This window comes from Oncorhynchus mykiss, chromosome 10, assembly GCF_057628025.1.
Source record: "Oncorhynchus mykiss isolate SJ-2025 chromosome 10, ASM5762802v1, whole genome shotgun sequence".
NCBI lineage: Eukaryota > Metazoa > Chordata > Actinopteri > Salmoniformes > Salmonidae > Oncorhynchus > Oncorhynchus mykiss.
In genome coordinates this window covers 45,721,779-45,743,425 of record NC_143031.1, presented here as the reverse complement: position 1 = coordinate 45,743,425, position 21,647 = coordinate 45,721,779, and positions in this window count along the sequence as shown.

The window sequence follows — 21,647 nt, the reverse complement described above, 5'->3', positions numbered from 1 at the left end:
CTTCGACTTTGCCATCACTACATCTGCTGATGTAAAAAGGTCTTTATAAATACATTTGATTAGATGATTACAACATGTACTATGTACAATTTGTAGTACGAGATGGGCAGTATTTCTGTTACATGTATTTGAAAAATGAATTTCATTTACTTCTGAGTTTTGTATTACACGGGGCTGAACAACACTTCAATGTATTTTGTAACAAGATCAAATCAAGAACTCTAATTTGTATTTACAAAATACTTTTCTATACCATTTTTTTTTTATACTGGTTAACCATTTTGTGGCCCCCTTTCACCCTGCATTGGTATCAGAAGTCTGATGGCACTATGGTGTGATAGGAGCATATTTAGTCAGTGCATTTATTTTCGCACCAAAGTACGTCCATCTCTAGGAGACAGGATGAATGTGTCTCCTTCCTGAGCGGTATGACGGCAGTGTGGTCCCATGGTGTTTAAACTTGCGTACTATTGTTTGTACAGATGACTGTGGTACATTCAGGCGTTTGAAAATAGCTCCCAAGGATGAACCAGACTTGTGGAGGTCTACAATTTTTTTTTTCTTAGGTCTTGGCTGATTTCTTTTGATTTTCCCATGATGTCAAGCAAAGAGGCACTGAGTTTCAAGGTAGGCCTTGAAATACATTCACAGGTACACCTCCAATAGGCTAATTGACATCATTTGAGTCAATCAGAAGCTTCTAAAGCCATGACATTTTCTGGAAATTTCCAAGCTGTTTAAAGGCACAGTCAACTTAGTGTTTGTAAATTTCTGACCCACTGGAATTGTAATACAGTGAAATAAAAATTACTTGTGTTATGAACAAAGTAGTGGTTGAAAAACAACTTTTAATGGCTCCAACCTACGTGTATGTAAACCTCAACTGTAAACTTCAATTGTAGATTTAAAAAAAAACATATTACAGTTATAGCAAGTAAAATGTTTCTGATTGGGCTGAATACTTGCAAATGTATTTATGTATTATAAAATAGAAAATGCATGTATTTTGTAGTTTATTTTTGATACACTGATCTTTATGGTATTTACGATCAACCTTGAATTGAGAAGGAAGATAGTATTGCCAAGTTAAGGGGTCTCTGGTACTGTTGTATACTTGTTGCAGGTGGTTCGTTATGAATTTATTAAATGCTCCTTTATTCACATAAATACAAAATCTCTGTAGGTAGTGGCCACGAGCCAAAATTGGCCCCGGAAAGTTGCTTTCTACATCGCATAAGTGCAGATATGTGCCCCGTGTCATTGCTCTCTCACGCTACTGTGTGTAATTCTTGCTAGCTGTTACTCAGATGTGGTGGGGCTGAATCTCATTAGCTGGAACTCGAATTGCTAGTGGGCTGGCCCACGTGGGCAGGGGTGGACATAAATTATATAACTACATAGTGCCCTAAAAACAAATGTTTTAAAATAAAATATAATGTATTTTTGCAAAGTATTGTATTTTAAAATAGAAAAATACATTTGCAAGTAGCCGGCTGAAGAGCAACAACATTCTCAGTAACAGTTACAGAAACGTCTTACTTGCTATGACTCTGATATGCTGTTGTTTATATACCTTAGTTTTGAATGCACTGTCACTCTGGACAAGGGTGTCTGCTAAATGACTAAAATGTAAATGTACTGTATATGTGAAAATGAACAACTGCAAAGCACACTGGGTATTTTTATTGGCCTTGTTTCGGGGCAAAACTCATTGGAGTAATACTCAGCTTGTTTTGCAATTTTTCATTTTTACATATGCATTTTCATTTAATGAATTTAGCAGACGCTCCTATCACACCATAATGCAATCAGACTTTGGATACCAACGTAGGGTGAAAGGGGGCCACAATTGTGAACCGCTATAAAGAAATTGTATAGAAAATTATTGTCTATACCATTATCATTCCAGTGAAATACAAGTTTCAGCCCAGTGAAATAAAAATACTCAGAGGTAATTTAAATACATATTAAAAAAATACTGCCCATTTCTGCATATGGGGGAAAGGTAGGGAAAATGGTGCCCATTTCTGCATATGGGGGGGAAATGTAGGGAAAATGGTGCCGCACAGCTTCCAGACAGCAGTCACTTTCAAACTAGGGATTTCGTGGCTAATTGAGATAAGACAGTAATTCCACTTATAGAGTATGCAGGTATAAACTACACATTGACAAATCCATCCCAAAGCAAGTTAAAAAAATACTTACTAATCCCCAAAGTACTGGAGTATGCCTTTAAGATTGGTCGAAAATTCTCTGTGCTACGCCAAACATTAGCCTACCTATCCTGTAAGTGTAACAGGTAGCCTTGTGGAGAATCACATTAGCCTGTTACAAATCTGTAGCTAAGTTAAAGTCAGTCATCATACTCACCATTCGACATTGACAAGATAATGAAATCATCTGGTTTGGCTGAATCCAGGAGAACGCTATCTCCCCGAATGCATAGTGCCAACTGTAAAGTTTGGTGGACGAGGAATAATGGTCTGGGGCTGTTTTTCATGGTTCGGGCTAGGCCCCTTAGTTCCAGTGAAAGGAAATCTTAACGCTACAGTATACAATGACATTATAGACGATTCTGTGCTTCCAACTTAGTGGCAACAGTTTTTCCCAAAAGCCTTTTCCAGTTTCAGCATGACAATGCCCCCGTGCACAAAGCGAGGTCCATACATAAATGTTTTGTCAAGATCGGTGTGGAAGAACTTGACTGGCCTGCACAGAGCCCTGACCTCAACCCCATCGAACACCTTTGGGATGAATTGCAATGCCAACTGTGAGCCAGGCCTAATTGCCCAACATCAGTGCCTGACCTCACTAATGCTCTTGTGGCTGAATGGAAGCAAGTCCCACAGCAATGTTCCAACATCTAGTGAAAGCCAACCCAGAAGAGTGTTAAAGCAGCAAAGGGGGGACCAACTTCATATTAATGCCCAAGATTTTGGAATGAGATGTTCGACAAACAGGCGTCCACACACTTTTGGTCATGAAATGTATGTTGTCTGGCTACCAATGTTTTAACTTGTTTTGTACAGTAGGGGCTATCTCACATGGAGTTAGGCTATAGGTCACTGGTCACATGGTACACAGGTGACCAGCAAACAAAAATAACTGTAGCCTAGGCAACTTTCTAATGGCAGGCACTGAGCATGGCCAACCCGTTTCTTGGTTTCTGGTATATCGTCAAAATAAATCAATCACACCACGTTTTTGGACTCATTCAGCAGTTGTTACCTGATTAAGTACAATACCATTGGAAATTAATGTTGAAAGTTCAATTTAAACTCCTAAAAATTAAGTTGAAAATGATGCCGCCGATGCTTTCTGTTGACAAGACAGTTTGATTAATTGCCCAATGTAAAAACAGTTTGAAAGTGTCCAAACGGGTTGACTGATTGTGCCCGGAAGGCATGCGATGGTATGATTCTGAATAGTCAGATAGCTAGAAACAATGACAAGGAGCTGCTATGTGGAGAATCGTAGGTGGGTCGTTTATTGGTTTTTAAGGTGTTTTGACTGATATCATGTCTATGTTTAAATGGCAAAAAAAATTGAGAGATAACAAGTGCTCATTGTGCAAATGTATTTATGTTTTCAAAATGTCAACAAAATATAGATGACATGTTGTGTTGCCCCATAGTTGGGCACACCTCGATTCTGTTGCTGAACAACCAACTCCAACATGCAGAAACAGTTGGTGATATATTGAAATATATGCACTGTTGAATCTACCACAACTCAAAAAACTCATGAAACTGGAGATGTGTTTTACATCACTGGTTAGAGGATAACCTGCAGGACACAGTCAGCTACATTTTGGAATGTAGCATTTTGATGAGGGGGTGGTCACCAAAACAGAAACTCAAAACTGTTTTGTCAATCACTCATATCATTGTTGAAATTAAACACGGAAAGAAGGTAGAGATGAGGTTGCACATCCTGTTAAAAGGAACACAGCTCAAAAACCACACGGAATCTGGAAATAATGTGTACATCACTGATCAGAGGACAATTTGTAGAAGGCAGCTAAGCTACATTTTGAAGTGTTGCATTTTAACTGAAGTTGGGGTGCCAACTCTGTAAGTGTAATGCAACTTTTTGTTGTTACTCACTTCCACCAATATCATGCTGAAATCAATAGAACGGGTCAAACGTTTGGGGTGTAGCGCCAAATATTGTCTATTATATTGAGAAGATATTTGAGTGACCGCTCTAACAATGGGCAGATACGCGTGTTAACCGTAGCAAGCTATTTGCTTTAGTTATCAAGACGATCGATCTCTGTCGAAGGAGGAGCTGGATTTTACATATTGTGAATATCATATTGTGTATTTCTTCGGAACACATTTCTGTTTGTTGGCAATGTCAATTTTGTAATAAATAAAAAATACTTACTTTTATGTTCGCTAGCTGGACAGGCAAACTGAACTAAACTGTAACCAATCGAAACTTGTGTACTATCCATGGTACTATCGCTGCTGATCAAGTCTGCCAATCACGTCATCCATATCTAAGGTAGTAGACAGAGAAAGAGATCTCTGTCCGACAAACTGCTATCAGGTAAAGTATGTCAACATTTTATGTACTGACCTTTTATCTGTTAACAGGACAGACTTTTAATCATTAAAGCTGTGATTTTACCTGTGCTTTTATTAATCAGTTCTGTTTTTATCCCCCCACAAATAACTATTTTAGCTCTGGAACGGATGCTGTTTTACTTCCTGTGGGGAAGCAAGTGGGAGAGGCTGAGGACAGAGGTGGTCAAGAGATCCAGGTCCAAGGGGGGGAAAGGCTTGCCTGACCTCTACTTGTTCCTGGGCAGTCGCTATACAGCGTTACATCTCACTCTTGCCACCTCCCCGGTCAACAACAAGACCCAGGCCCTTGCACAGTTCTGGCTGGGATCTTACATCAGAACCCTGAGGCAGATCCCGGTCGACCTGCGAACCCCAGTCTCTTTCCTGCTCCCCACACACTACGCCCAGCTCCAGACGTTTTTAAGACATTTTAAACTGGAAAGGGAAGCAGTCACGGTTTTGACAGGGCACCGCTCTCTTCTCTCTCTTGTGCAGGAGCGGGAACCAGTGTGTCCAGTGCGCGGGCTTGTAGGTGAGCCCATAACGGTTTGGTGTAACGTGGCCCATCCTCTCCTGAATCGGCCCCCAGGGACCTGTCCTGGATAGTCGCCTACGAGATCCTCCTGGTCAAGGCTGTTATGCACTCCCGGGGAATGGCGAGGATATCCGCGTGCCCCCGACCAGGCTGCTGCCAAGAGGAGTCGGTGAGGCACTTGCTCTGGGAGTGCAGAGCCGCCAGGAACCTGTGGAAGGAAGTAAGCCCCCTGATCTCCGCGTGTCTGCCAGCAGGGGAGGACCTAACGCCCCAGCTCGTGCTGTATGGGGTACCCGAAGGCCTTCACCAAGCTCTGGCCCACCCTCACGTGTTTGAAGGAAGCACTGTGGTCCTCCCACAACTTGCTGGTAGTGAAACGAGTAGAGACCACCCCCTAGGCAGTGGTCATGGTAGCCACGGAAGCCCTGGCATGGTACAGAAGAAAGGGGGCCTCTACCCAAAGCGAAGGGTCCCCCACAACACCCAAGGTCCCGGTGGCCACGGCCTGACAGTGGGCGATGCGCCTAGGGGAGGGATCTCCTCTGGAACCCGAAGAACAGGCTGGTGATTGATTCGGAAGAGCAGGAGGAGGTGAGTTTGATAAGGACTCACCCTGCTCCTGTACGAAGGACCAAAGACAGCTTTTTAACAAAGTGACTTTTTTCATGTTTTCATGTCTTAAAATGTTTTACTTTTGTTAAATCATTTGTACATATTTGAAATAGCTTTTACAGATTTTATGTTTTTACAATGAAAAGTACTTTTATTCTTGGTTGTTTCCATTGTTTTTATCAACATTAACAACTTTTTAACAAATTCAAAGGTAATACCAAATGCTGTTTTTATGCTTTCATGACGTTTTTATGTGTATAAAATGATGTACAAAAATATATATGAGCTGTTTTAAAGGAAATGTGACAATAAAACTTTTCCAGAAGAAAAAAAAAATATCTGTTTTTTGTAATCTAACTATTTAGTTAGCTGAACACAGCAACCTTAGCAATGTAGCTAGGTAGTTACAACAAGATCTGTTGCTAGCTACCAGGAGCAGATGCCCCTAAGTTGTGTAAATCTAATACAGTAATCAAGGCAGGACTAACTAATTTCATTCATACTGACAAATTAGAAATGTCACATTATCACTGTTGGAGGATGATTGCAGAGCAGCTTGCCTCAGACTGTCAGGATGTCCATTTCTATTAAATAAACTACATATTTTTGCTGTGATTATTTATATAATCCGAGATCAACCAAGTGCAAGTCACCATGCATGGGTTGATTCACTCACCTGTGAGGAGAACCATCCTAATGCAGTTTGAACTAGCCCTGCCGTCAATATTTAGACATGCATTTGCCTGTTGTCTTTTCTTTGTGGGTGTGTGTAGTGTAATGCATTTTAGAGTTGAAGAACACCGACTACAGATACACGTGCTTGTTTCAGCATCTCAAAGACTAATTTCAATGTAGAATCAGTTCATTGGGTTACATACAGATCGTTTTACTATTGTAACATGTAGTGGGGAGAGTTCTATTGTCCCCGTCAGGAGCTTTTGTCGTAGATAGTAGAGTTCTATTGTCCCAGTCAGGAGCCATAGCTTTTGCCGTAGATGGTAGAGTTCTATTGTCCCCGTCAGGAGCCATAGCTTTTGCTGTAGCTTTTGCTGTCATCTCTGGACCACACACGCATTAGATTTAATTCTGCTAAGGCCCTTGTCTCCTTCTACATCGGTCAGCTACATTGGTGATCAGTGCTTCTAGAGAGAAAGGGGAATACTGAAGCAAGCTTTGATGACAGTTCTACAGTCTCCATCGGAGGCACAGGCCTTTCTGGATTGTAAGATTTCTGGATTGTAATATTGTCCTCTCCACGGTAGGTTAGACCATATTTAGATACTGGGTTGGCGCCCCACCCCCCCCCCCCCCTTGGGTTGTGCCATGGCGGAGATCTTTGTGGGCTATACTCGGTCTTGTCTCAGGATGGTAAATTGGTGGTTGAAGATATCCCTCTAGTGGTGTGGGGCTGTGCTTTGGCAAAGTGGGTGGTGTTATATCCTGCCTGTTTGGCCCTGTCGGGGTATCATCGGATGGGGCCACAGTGTCTCCTGACTCCTCCTGTCACAGCCTCCAGTATTTATGCTGCAGTATTTTATGTGTCGGGGGGCTAGGGTCAGTCTGTTATATCTGGAGTATTTCTCCTGTCTTATCCAGTGTCCTGTGTGAATTTAAGTGTGCTCTCTCTAATTCTCTCTTTCTTTCTCTCTCTCGGAGGACCTGAGCCCTAGGACCATGCCTCAGGACTACATGGCATGATGACTCCTTGCTGTCTCCAGTCCACCTGGCCGTGCTGTTGCTCCAGTTTCAACTGTTCTGCCTGCGGCTATGGAACCCTGACCTGTTCACCGGACGTACGACCTGTCCCAGACCTGCTGTTTTCAACTCTCTAGAGACAGCAGGAGCGATAGAGATACTCTCAATGATCGGCTATGAAAAGCCAACTGACATTTACTCCTGAGGTGCTGACCTGTTGCACCCTCGACAACTACTGTGATTATTATTATTTGACCATGCTGGTCATTTATGAACATTTGAACATCTTGGCCATGTTCCGTTATAATCTCCACCTGGCACAGCCAGGAGAGGACTGCCCACCCCTCATAGCCTGGTTTCTCTCTAGGTTTCTTCCTAGGTTTAGGCCTTTCTAGGGAGTTTTTCCTAGCCACCGTGCTTCTACACCTGCATTGCTTGCTGTTTGGGGTTTTAGGCTGGGTTTCTGTACAGCAGTTTGAGATGTCAGCTGATCTAAGAAGGGCTATATAAATACATTTGATTTGATACGTAACATACTACCTGAGACAACTTTGCTAACAGTCTCTGTACTATAAATGCTGAAACACTATTTGTGATGCTGTTCTTTGTTCGAATGTACAGTTGAAGTGGGAAGTTTACATACACTTAGGTTGGAGTCATTAAAACTTGTTTTTCAACCACTCCACAAATAGTTTTGGAAAGTCGGTTAGGACATCTACTTTGTGCATGAAACAAGTCCTTTTCCAACAATTGTTTACAGACAGATGATTTCACTTATAATTCACTGTGTCACAATTCCAGTGGGTCAGAAGTTTACATACACTAAGTTGACTGTGCATTTAAACAGCTTGGAAAATTCCAGAAAATGATATAATGGCTTTAGAAGCGTCTGATAGGCTAATTGACATCATTTGAGTCAATTGGAGGTGTACCTGTGGATGTATTTCAAGGCCTACCTTCAAACTCAGTGCCTCTTTGCTTGACATCATGGGAAAATCAAAAGAAATCAGCCAAGACCTAAGAAAAACGATTGTAGACCTCCACAAGTCAGGTTCATCCTTGGGTGCTATTTCCAAACACCTGAAGGTACCGCGTTCATCTGTACAAACAATAGTACACAAGCTTAAACACCATGGGACCACAAGCTGTCATACCGCTCAGGAAGGAGACGCGGTCTATCTCCTAGAAATGAACGTACTTTGGTGCGAAAAGTGCAAATCAATCCCAGAACAATAGCAAAGGACATTGTGAAGATGCTGGAGGAAACAGGTTAAAAAGTATCTATTTTCACAGTAAAACTAATCCCGTATCGACATAACCTGAAAGGCCGCTCAGCAAGGAAGAAGCCACTGCTCCAAAACCACCATAAAAAAGCCAGACTACGATTTGCAACTGCACAGGGGGACAAAGATTGTACTTTTTGGAGAAATGAATAAACAATGAATAAACAATAAACAAAAATAGAACTGTTTGGCCATAATGACCATTGTTCTGTTTGGAGGAAAAAGGGAGAGGCTTGCAAGCCGAAGAATACCATCCCAACTGTGAAGCACAGGGGTGGCAGCATCATGTTGTGGGGGTGCTTTGCTGCAGAAGGGACTGGTGCACTTCACAAAATAGATGGCATCATGTGGTAGGAAAATTATGAGGATATATTGAAGCAACATCTCAAGACATCAGTCAGAAAGTTTAAGCTTGGTCACAAATGGGTCTCCAAATGGACAATGACCCCAAGAATACTTCCAAAGTTGTGGCAAAATGGCTTAAGGACAACAAAGTCTGACCCACTGGGAATGTGATGAAAGAAATAAAAGCTGAAATAAATCATTCTCTCTACCATTATTCTGACTTTCCACATTTTAAAAAATAAAGTGGTGATCCTAACTGACCTAAGGCAGGGAATTTATACTAGGATTAAATGTCAGGAATTGTGAAAAACTGAGTTTAAATGTATTTGGCTAAGGTGTATGTAAACTTCTGACTTCAACTGTACATGCATTAAACGTACATCATTGAAAAAATGTCTCACACTCAGTCGTAGTTAGTAGAACAATGAATGGATTTGGCACGGTCAACTTTTAGAAGGTTATTTGGAAAGTTAATCATGTAAACCACCAAAATGTAGTGTTTTAAACTCAAACATTCATTTCCCAACTGCTTTTTCCAATAATCCTACAGGCTGTTTATCATTCTCCATACCTTATCTTCCAGTGCGTCCAACATTATGCATGCCGTCCACGGTATTGGGCAGCTGCTATTTGAGAACTCATCTGGTTTAGAAATCAAACCGGTTATCTTACTGCAGAGCACATTGTACAACTGTTTTCAGAGAAGTTTGTATTGCAAGGTATTCTATATGTGTAGGCTATGCTATATGTACTGGCTAATATGCATACGCAGCTGCCGTTTTTAAACCTCCATTCTTTATTTATTTTTAGGGGACAATGCACATTAATCAACATCAGTATTACAATAATACAACATCCATGTAAATGTGCCAGGGTTAGCGAAAAACTAATTTGCATATGTAGCCCCTGGGCAGGTAAGTTTACACAGCCACAGTACAAATACTCACAAATTTTATTTAACTAGGCAAATCAGTTAAAAACAAACTCTCATTTACAATGACGGCCAAACCCGGACGACACTGGGCCAATTGTGCGCAGCCCAATGGGACTTCCAATCACGGCCGGTTGTGATACATCATGGAATTGAACCAGGGTCTGTAGTGACACCTCTGTCGCTGAGATGCAGTGGCTTAGACTGCTGCGCCACTCAGGAGCAATACAAAATACAAATACATTACATCCAATAATATATCAACAACACTATCATCAACTGTCGTCTTACATATGAGGAACCACAGATAACTCTTGTGTACAGGTTTGGATAGATTTGAGCCATGCTTTAAATTTTAAATTTTTTTTATAGAATAATCTGTGTGTAACAGTATAGACTTTACGTCCGTCCCCTCGCCCCGACCTGGGTGCGAACCAGGGACGCTCTGCACACGTCAACAGTCACCCTCGAAGCATCGTTACCCATCGCTCCACAAAAGCCGCGGCCCTTGCAGAGCAAGGGGAACCACTACTTCAAGGTCTCAGAGCAAGTGATGTCACCGATTGAAATGCAACTAGCGTGCACCACCGCTCACTAGCTAGCCATTTCACATCGGCTACACTCACCCCCCTTTTGACCTCTTTCCACAGCAACCAGTGATCCGGGTCACGGCACCAATGTAACAGTATAGACTTTACGTCCGTTACACTGTTATACAAGCTGTACACTCACTACTTTACATTGCAGCAAAGTGTCATTTCTTCAGTGTTGTCACATGAAAAGATATACTCAAATATTTACAAAAATGTGAGGGGTATACTCACGTTTGTGATATACTGTACATCCAACTAATGACTTCAATGGACACATTAAGGAAGGATAGTTTAGATAGGAGGACCTCATGATCCAAAAAGACTGTGCCGACATCACCACCTATGTCCAGTTTAGATTTAATGCTCCAGAAAATAGCAATTGTCTGTTTCGGTAGAAGTTTTGAATCCAAATTGCATTTGGTGTATAGAGTTGCCATGAATGAGGTCAATCAGATTTTTTAAATGTTTTATTTATTTGACCTTTATTTAACTCTGCAAGTCAGTTAAGAACAAATTCGTATTTTCAATGATGGCCTAGGAACAGTGGATTAACTGCCTTGTTCAGGGGCAGGTGATCAGCCACCCATCTTTCAGCTACCTTTGATAGGACTGGAAGAATGCTTATAGGTTGGTAATTTTCCTCCCATGACACACACACACATCTATATGCTTGCTTTTATTTGGGTTTCTGTGCATAGTATATGATTTAATGTTTCTTTAAGCCTCAAATCAAATCAAATCAAATTTTATTTGTCACATACACATGGTTAGCAGATGTTAATGCGAGTGTAACGAAATGCTTGTGCTTCTAGTTCCGACAATGCAGTAATAACCAACAAGTAATCTAACTAACAATTCCAAAACTACTGTCTTGTACACAGTGTAAGGGGATAAAGAATATGTACATAAGGATATGTGAATGAGTGATGGTACAGAGCAGCATAGGCAAGATACAGTAGATGGTATCGAGTACAGTATATACATATGAGATGAGTATGTAAACAAAGTGGCATAGTTAAAGTGGCTAGTGATACATGTATTACATAAGGATACAGTCGATGATATAGAGTACAGTATATACGTATGCATATGAGATGAATAATGTAGGGTAAGTAACATTATATAAGGTAGCATTGTTTAAAGTGGCTAGTGATATATTTACATAATTTCCCATCAATTCCCATTATTAAAGTGGCTGGAGTTGAGTCAGTGTCAGTGTGTTGGCAGCAGCCACTCAATGTTAGTGGTGGCTGTTTAACAGTCTGATGGCCTTGAGATAGAAGCTGTTTTTCAGTCTCTCGGTCCCAGCTTTGATGCACCTGTACTGACCTCGCCTTCTGGATGATAGCGGGGTGAACAGGCAGTGGCTCGGGTGGTTGATGTCCTTGATGATCTTTATGGCCTTCCTGTGACATCGGGTGGTGTAGGTGTCCTGGAGGGCAGGTAGTTTGCCCCCGGTGATGCGTTGTGCAGACCTCACTACCCTCTGGAGAGCCTTACGGTTGAGGGCGGAGCAGTTGCCGTACCAGGCGGTGATACAGCCCGCTAGGATGCTCTCGATTGTGCATCTGTAGAAGTTTGTGAGTGCTTTTGGTGACAAGCCGAATTTCTTCAGCCTCCTGAGGTTGAAGAGGCGCTGCTGCGCCTTCTTCACAATGCTGTCTGTGTGAGTGGACCAATTCAGTTTGTCTGTGATGTGTATGCCGAGGAACTTAAAACTTGCTACCCTCTCCACTACTGTTCCATCGATGTGGATAGGGGGGTGTTCCCTCTGCTGTTTCCTGAAGTCCACAATCATCTCCTTAGTTTTGTTGACGTTGAGTGTGAGGTTATTTTCCTGACACCACACTCCGAGGGCCCTCACCTCCTCCCTGTAGGCCGTCTCGTCGTTGTTGGTAATCAAGCCTACCACTGTTGTGTCGTCCGCAAACTTGATGATTGAGTTGGAGGCGTGCGTGGCCACGCAGTCGTGGGTGAACAGGGAGTACAGGAGAGGGCTCAGAACGCACCCTTGTGGGGCCCCAGTGTTGAGGATCAGCGGGGAGGAGATGTTGTTGCCTACCCTCACCACCTGAGGGCGGCCCGTCAGGAAGTCCAGTACCCAGTTGCACAGGGCGGGGTCGAGACCCAGGGTCTCGAGCTTGATGACGAGCTTGGAGGGTACTATGGTGTTGAATGCCGAGCTGTAGTCAATGAACAGCATTCTCACATAGGTATTCCTCTTGTCCAGATGGGTTAGGGCAGTGTGCAGTGTGGTTGAGATTGCATCGTCTGTGGACCTATTTGGGCGGTAAGCAAATTGGAGTGGGTCTAGGGTGTCAGGTAGGGTGGAGGTGATATGGTCCTTGACTAGTCTCTCAAAGCACTTCATGATGACGGAAGTGAGTGCTACGGGGCGGTAGTCGTTTAGCTCAGTTACCTTAGCTTTCTTGGGAACAGGAACAATGGTGGCCCTCTTGAAGCATGTGGGAACAGCAGACTGGTATAGGGATTGATTGAATATGTCCGTAAACACACCGGCCAGCTGGTCTGCGCATGCTCTGAGGGCGCGGCTGGGGATGCCGTCTGGGCCTGCAGCCTTGCGAGGGTTAACACGTTTAAATGTCTTACTCACCTCGGCTGCAGTGAAGGAGAGACCGCATGTTTTCGTTGCAGGCCGTGTCAGTGGCAGAGTATTGTCCTCAAAGCGGGCAAAAAAGTTATTTAGTCTGCCTGGGAGCAGGACATCCTGGTCCGTGACTGGGCTGGATTTCTTCCTGTAGTCCGTGATTGACTGTAGACCCTGCCACATGCCTCTTGTGTCTGAGCCGTTGAATTGAGATTCTACTTTGTCTCTGTACTGACGCTTAGCTTGTTTGATAGCCTTGCGGAGGGAATAGCTGCACTGTTTGTATTCGGTCATGTTACCAGACACCTTGCCCTGATTAAAAGCAGTGGTTCGCGCTTTCAGTTTCACGCGAATGCTGCCATCAATCCACGGTTTCTGGTTAGGGAATGTTTTAATCGTTGCTATCGTTGCTATGGGAATGACATCTTCGATGGGTAACAAGCCTGCAGCTTGTTACCTGAAATGAGAGATATATGCCATAAACACTATAAAAAATGGAATTCACAGACGATGAGAGATAGCTAGCTAATGAAACACAATTGACATTTACACAGTAGCTGGCTAGGCTAGTCAAACTAGAATATTGGCCTCGCTGTCAATAAATTGGCTAAATGGTCAGTGGCGTTAATGCTTCATATGATCAAGACAATGTGTATGGTTGTATATTCGTATATTAGCATGCTACATATTTTAAGTGCACTCAAAAACAGATATTTATCTTATTTCAGTCTTTCGGAGCTAGCTAGCTATATCTGTTCCTCTTCATCAGACAGCAGCTCACGTTTTCACAAGAGGCTGTGTTTACATCGTAGTTAGAAGCAGGCCATTGGCTGCCTTCATCACGATGGGTATGTACAGAAGTACTGATTGTCCATGTTTATCAGTAGGGGCAAATTTGCCTGAGCAGACAGTGTTTAAATAAACCTTTTTATAAGAAAATGTGCATGAGAAGAAGGTGTCAACAAAATGTATAGTCAGCATAAAAATGTTTTACTTTCATATAACAAAAAAAAACAGTTCATCCCTCGACTGGGATCGATCAACTTCACTCTTTTCGGCTTCGGCCCACCACCTAATTTTCTTCTTCATTGGCTGATTGCTCTTAACTCATAGGAATCCCCAGCAAGTTGAATATTTTAAAATGGTGCATGCCCTCAATGGCAATGTCTAGTGGCCATTAGGTGGGGGTAAAGATGGCTGACAGGAAGAAGGGAAAAAAAAGGAGAAAAGTGGAACATATTATAATCAAATATGGAATGGGGGAATGCACAAGCCTTCTGTAACATCTGATGAAGGAAAAGATGGTGGACAGGGAAAATTGAGAAAAGTGGAACATGTTTTGAGTGAATATGGAGTGGTGGATCACACAGAACTTTTGGACGAGCTACAGAAGGAAATTAAACCTGATGAGAGTGAGGATTAATTAACTGCGGTGGGAGGTGCAGTGAAGACCACAGAGTTTTAGCCTTGTCCTTATGATGACTAAGATGATTTTGGCCCAGTGGGAGTGAGATTGTTGGAGAGAATTAATCCTTGCCTTCGGGCAGATCCATATGTGGTGTCAGATTGGGTGGAGAAGAGGTTGGGGAATGTTGGGTCGGTGAAAGTGACTCGAAGTTGAATGGTGAAAGTGACTCGAAGTTGAATGGTGTTGATTTCTTTGCGTTTCTGCCATCCAGAGAGTGTGCGCTCTAACACACGATTGGGGACAAGCAGGGCGCCATTAAAATGAGTAATAACTGGAGTGGTGTTAAGTTTTGAAGAAGATCAACTGAAGTTGAAAATTCCGGGTGTCTGTTACGCCCGTTGTTTGATGTTTGGGGAAATTCACCTGTTTTAGTTAAAGCTGCAATATGCAACTTTTTTTTGGCAACCACCAAATTCACATAGAAATGTGGGTTATAGATCTGTAATTTGCATTGAAAGCAAGTCTAAGAAGCGGTAGACCTGTTCTATGTTTGCTATTTATATGCTTCCCGTTATTAAGTTACATTTTTGCATATTTTACTTTCGGTTTTGTACACTTGGTACAGGAGCACAAAAGGCTCCTTAGCTTCTACCCCCAAGTCATTAGACCCCTACCTACATGTACAAATTACCTTGACTAACCTGTACCCCCCACACACATTGACTCGGTACCAGTACCCCCTGTATATAGCCTCGTTATTGTTATTTTATTGTGTTACTTTTTATTAAAACATTTTACTTTAATTTATTAAGTAAATATATTCTTAACTCTATTTCTTGAACTGCATTGTGGGTCAAGGGTTTGTAAATAAGCATTTCAAGGTAAGGTCTACTACACCTGTTGTATTCGGCGCATGTGACAAATACAATTTGATTTGATTTGAGCCAGCTTCAAACAGCTGAAAATTCTATATTTTTGGTTATGGAAAATATATTTCACTGCCGTTTAGATGTCACAATGATGCTCTACACTATACTTGCTTGTTTTGTCACTTAAACTGAAATTAGGCGAACTATTAGAATTTTAGCAACCAGGAAATGGCGGAGCGACTTCGGCAATGCGATTGTGCACCTTTAAGGTATGTTGAAATTAGTAAACGTCTACATGGGAGAGGGGAATGATCTGTAAGAGTAAATACTGCCACCTAGTGGAAAGAGATAGCTAATGGGTTAAGACAGGAAATGTATAGTAGAAAACAAGTTCAAGTTACAAGTTCAAGTGTTGTAGGTATCCTTCTGGCTAGCTGTTAGCTTGTGCACTCGACATGGGAATATAATTATTGTGATTGAAGAACAGTGTGAATACAAGTCATCTCAAGAGACTACGGATGATTATTCATGTAACACACTAACAGTGTTATATTAGCTTCACCCATTGTCTGGTTTTCTGTGTTCTGTGTTGTTGGCTATGCCTAGCTAGGCCTAAGGTTGGTTATATACAACAGATATACTTAGGCAATAAGGCCCGAGGGGGTGTGGTATATGGGCAATATACCACGGCTAAGGGCTGTTCTTACCGCAACGCAGAGTGCCTGGATACAGACCTTAGCTGTGGTACATTGGCCATATACCACACCCCCTCCGGCCTTATTTGCTTAAGTAAATAGTCTGTGTAAAAACAAAGGGGGGTGTCAATGCAAATAGTGGGAGTGGCCATTTCATTAATTGTTCCACGCATGATGCAATGCAGAGTGTCTGGATACAGCCCTTAGCCGTGGTATATTGACCATATACCACAAACCCCCAGGGTGCCTTATTGCTATTAGAAATGTATTACCAACGTAATTAGAGCAGTAAAAATACATGTTTTGTCATACCAGTGGTATACGGTCTAATATACCATGACTGTCAGCCAATCAGCATTCAGGGCTCGAACCACCCAGTTTATAAAAGGTTATATACAACATAATCACAGTACCCAGACAGGAAAATGTTTTAGAGAGAAATATTACATTTGAACAAAAAATACAATTGAATTCACAACTCTAAACTGACTTGATTTAGGCTTCTAAAATGTGTAGCCTACATTTTAAACAGACACAAGCTAGAAGTCTGTGAGAGGTTGTATGCAACCTAGATATAAGAAAAATGTATGTTGTTTTTAAATACCATTAAATTCACAACTCTAAATTGTCTTTAATTTAGAGTTGTGTCCATTGTGTGGAAGTGGCTTTGTAGTCTGTGAGAGCTGGTATGGTATATCTACAGCCTACTCTGAGAAGCCTATTGATGAATAATAAATGATCACAAAAAAATGTAATTGCATTCACAATGCTAAATTGTCTTGATACGGCTTCCTTAAGGTGTAAAAATTGTATAGAGATTGTTTTGGAGCCTGTAAGAGCTTCTATGATATATTTAGAGTCTATTCAGAGCAGCCAGACAGACGGAAATCCTACTTGTGACATCAGTGTAGTTGCGGTGGTGAACAGACTTTTCAGAGGGCATGTGCTCAAAATAAAAAAAGCAAGCCTCATAATTCATATCTCGAAATTCACAAGATATCAACTGCCTCTGTAGGGATTTTTTAAAAACATTTTCTAGGCTTACTTATTTCTGCAACAGCAAACTCTGTGCCTCCTAAAGACATGATTGACATCTGGAAAAGAGGGTGGGCTATCAGGTGATCACTGATGTTCATCGATGTAAATCTGCTAATAGGCTAGCTTGATTTTCTGTTCTTACTGATTTTGATTTATCTTCAAGGCTCTTAAATTCTTAGAGAATGACTTAATTATATAAAAGTCATAATCTTCTAACTCCCAATATACGGCTGGCTAGTGGCTTGTGTGGATATTTTAGTATACGGTGGTAAGGAAGAGTCCAAACTACCTGTGTTGCTGCTGCCCTGACACACACGTGTAACTCCCGACTGAGGAAGGGATGGAGTTGGGTCGGAGGGTCGTAGATGCAGCCTCTCTTCTCTACTGTGTCTTTCTGATGCGCATAGGCTATCAGCCAACCAGACCGAATGCTGATGAGGATGTAAATCAAGAGTTATCAAGTGTTATTCAAATGTTATTCTGCTGTGGCAGTACTGTTGATGTTTAAAATAGGAAGCAGGCTGCACATACTCGACTGGTGACCGCATCTCAAACCATGTGTGTTTGGATACCGGGCATGTGCAATCTCTGTACAGGTCAGACTGGGAAACAGGCGTGAGCTCCGTACATGGCAGACCAACAGGCGCAACCAAAGGACGGGGTGGAGGGTGATGAAGTTGGCGATGTCACGCCGACTTTTGGACAGTGGGTTCAGGACAACAACTCCAAAAAACTGTATAGAATTTTGTTTATACCACCACCCAAAATGGCACTTGGCGAGTGGGAGGGAAAAGGGGCATGTGCTTGTCACTGGTAGAACCCCATCTGTGCACGTGCCTGAATGTAGTGAATTCACGGGGTAGCCCAAATTGGTTTCCGAACCCACAAATCTGTAACTGTGAGTCCAGTAGCGCCCCCACACCTCATCTCAAATCCTTCATTCGCCCTGGCATGCCTTTGATGGTATCACAGTAGTGTCATCCCACCTGTGACACCAGTGTAGCTATTTTAATTAAAGGCTAGCCCAAATGGGATTTGAACCCAGAAACCTCCTTCTGTAGTGCCATCCCACTTCTACCTTAGATTTTCTTTGCATTAAGATAAGAGAACTCGGCTTACAAAGCATAGTTTTTCCCGTCATACAGTTTTGTAAATACACATCTTTATAATGCAAACAATCTCTACAATTCCTTTATTTACAAAATTCAGAAGATAGTCCAATTTTTGAGATGTGTGGTTTCATTCGTTTTTTTGTGTTGATTTATGTAAATAATCAGTGTTTTTATAGCCAAATACATACTTTTGGATTTTCACAAAAAAATGTATATATGTAACAAATAAATTCACAAAATGTCGTGCTCCAAATAGATGACATGATCATTTCACGTCCTGGCGTTTGTTTATTATGAACATTATTAGACGCGAATGTCAAACGAATATCGAACTTGAAGCCAACTTGACCATGGTAATGTTGTTAATAAGTCTGCAACCATGGGGACAACACACGGGTTGTTTGCCTAAATGAACACAGGGGGGAGACAACTTCACAAGGATCAGAAAGCATTCTGTCTTCCTGACAGGCAGCTTCTCGCCTGCTTTCATGCTGTCTCCCTTGTGCTCTCACTCTTTCTTTTAGTTTTTTTTTTCCAATAATGTGCATGGCTTGAGTGAGCCTGTATGTATGACCTATAAAAGAGGGATGCTGTTCAGCTCTATGTAGGCCTGTTGCTTGGGAAAGGTTCTGAGGCAGATAGGCTGGTATTTCATTGTGGTTTCAGCTCAGTCCAGAGCCTCAGGTCAGACTGGTTTATTGGTGGTAAACACATTGTAATCCCCAGCCAAAGATATCAACAGCCCAGTCCATGGCCCCTGTTGGACTGAGAGCTCTGGGCAGCACTGTGAGAAAAGTGAGGTCACTTTCCATGTAGTGCAGATTCCTGCCCTAACCCATCTGGACAAGAGGAATACCTATGTAAGGATGCTGTTAATCGACTACAGCTCAGCATTCAACACCATAGTACCCTCCAAACTTGTCATTAAGCTCGAGACCCCGGGTCTCGATCCCGCCCTGTGCAACTGGATCCTGGACTTTCTGACGGGACCCCCCCAGGTGGTGAGGGTAGGAAACAACATATCCACCCCGCTGATCCTCAAAACTGGGGCCCCACAAAGGTGCGTTCTCAGCCCTCTCCTGTACTCCCTGTTCACCCATGACTGGGTGGCCATGCACGCCTCCAACTCAATCATCAAGTTTGCAGATGACACTACAATGGTAGGCTTGATTACCAACAACGACAAGACAGCCTACAGGGAGGAGGTGAGGGCCCTCGGAGTGTGGTGTCAGGAAAATAACCTCACGCTCAACGTCAACAAAACAAAGGAGATGATTGTGGACTTCAGGAAACAGCAGAGGGAGCACATTGACAGGACAGTAGTGGAGAAAATGGAAAGTTTTAAGTTCCTCGGCGTTTACATCACGGACAAACTGAAATGGTCCACCCACACAGACAGCGTGGTGAAGAAGGCGCAACAGCGCCTTCTTCACAGGAGGTTGAAGAAATTTGGCTTGTCACCAAAAACACTCACAAACTTTTACAGATGCATAATCGAGAGCATCCTGTCAGGCTGTATCACCGCCTGGTACGGCAACTGCTCCGCCCACAACCGTAAGGCTCTCCAGAGGATAGTGAGGTCTGCACAACGCATCACCGGGGCAAACTACCTGCCCTCCAGGACACCTACACCACCCGATGTCACAGGAAGGCCAAAAAGATCATCAAGGACAACAACCACCCGAGCCACTTCCTGTTCACCCCGCTATCATCCAGAAGGTGAGGTCAGTACAGGTGCATCAAAGCTGGAACCGAGAGACTGAAAAACAGCTTCTATCTCAAGGCCAGTAGACTGTTAAACAGCCATCACTAACATTGAGTGGCTGCTGCCAACATACTGATTCAAATCTCTAGCCACTTTAATAATAACAAATTGCATGTAATACATGTATCACCAGTCACTTTAAACAATGGCACTTTATATAATGTTTACATACCCTACATTACTCATCTCATATGTATATACTGTACTCTATACCATCTACTGCATCTTGCCTTTGCCGTTCGGTCATCGCTCATCCATTTATTTATATGTACATATTCTATTCATTCCTTTACACTTGTGTGTAAAAGGTAGTTGTTGTGAAATTGTTCGATTTCTTGTTAGATATTACTGCACAGTCGGAACTAGAAGCACAAGCATTTTGCTACACTCGCACTAACATTTGCTAACCATGTGTATGTGACCAATACAATTTGATTTTATGTCAGGTCATAGGTTGATAGGGTGGTTGGGCTGTGATATGTTGATAGGGTGGTTGGGCTGTTCTCTGCAGTATGACATTGTTTTTATGAGATGAGCCAATGGTATAAAACAATATTTTGTCATTTTGTAAAGGTCTATAGCTGTAAACTGGACAACAATGCTGGCTAAACAAAGACATCACACTCTGTAAACAGTAACCACTTTGCTTTATGGGGTCGTATGAACACACGATGAGCAAGTTATTCTCGTGAAATTTGATGCAGCACTTTTCAACGTTGTTTTGGTGAATATGACTGAAGTTAGTCATTGTGTTAAATGTCAGTTGCATCTGGTATTGAGTTGTGTTCCATCCAGGAAGGAGGCTGGACACTCTGGCTCTCTGTTCTACCGCTTTGAGTTTTGCTATGAATGGCGTGTATCTCACATGTGTCGACAGCTTGACACCATGTCTCCCTTTGTGCTCCAATTTACTGGATAGAAGAGGGTCTCCCCCCTGCTCTAATCTAAGAGAGGGTAGAGGGTACCTGTCCCCCCTCTCTCTGGTTCTCTTTTCTAATGCTAATGAACTGCCGGACCCGGGGCACCATCTGCCCTCCCTGAGGGTTGAGGTCCCAACCGCTCCAGACGGGCCCTCTTTGTTGCTGTGAGTCCAGGCAGAACGCTGAGGTCCATGTGCTTCCCTTCCTGTGGCCCGTCAGACGAGAGCAGAGCCGATCCTCCATTAGGAGCACGAGCCTGGAGCCTGCCCAAGTATGGTGACTGAGGCAGGGGAGCGCTGAAACGGAAGAGAGGACAGCCAACTCGCGTGCCCCTGTTTCTCGGCCAACAGTTTTCCTTTCATTCATGTCTGTCTGTAGTGAAGAGAGCGGGGGGGGGGGGGGGGGGGGGGGGGGGGGCAATCACCGTCTGTCCTCATCCATTTTATGTGAAGGAGCATAGTAGCTATTAAGAAACACTGGAGTGTGTGTGGCGTCTAGCTGCAGTGGATTAAATGTTCAGCATTGTTGAAATAATAGTTTAAAAGTAGTATAATGATTCATCTTAGTAATTAAGATAACTAAGATAATGAATCTTAGTTCTGTCATTTGGATGGGCCAGCTGTAATGATCGATTCTGTCGCTATATCGTAGCTCTGTTCAGCGTCCT